We start from the raw sequence: 207 nt of genomic DNA, 5'->3' as shown, positions 1-207 counted from the left end.
TGCAGATCCTGTTTTCACCCTGTGTGTTTAAGTCTCTGTTTTAGCTCCAAAGTGAGACATCTCACTTCTATACTATCTTTGTTCAGGATTAACTAGGAGACTTCTAATAGACCAGGGCCACTTGTGGAATACCTGCAGAACCGGGACAGGAAGTAGTTCTTTTGGAGATTATGGTGTTAGTTACTAGTGGGTGTTGTAGCAGTGTTT

At 42.0% G+C, this 207-nt stretch overlaps 1 protein-coding gene across 7 annotated transcripts in view; it reads left to right on the top strand.

The window, feature by feature from the left end:
• Positions 1–207, top strand: part of dop1a (DOP1 leucine zipper like protein A) — a 38591-nt gene that overhangs the window by 6230 nt on the left and 32154 nt on the right. The window lies entirely within an intron of this gene.

This window comes from Etheostoma spectabile, chromosome 6 (genome assembly GCF_008692095.1).
Source record: "Etheostoma spectabile isolate EspeVRDwgs_2016 chromosome 6, UIUC_Espe_1.0, whole genome shotgun sequence".
Lineage (NCBI taxonomy): Eukaryota > Metazoa > Chordata > Actinopteri > Perciformes > Percidae > Etheostoma > Etheostoma spectabile.
Note: the sequence above shows the minus strand (reverse complement) of the source record. Positions and strands in the feature narration are given on the sequence as shown.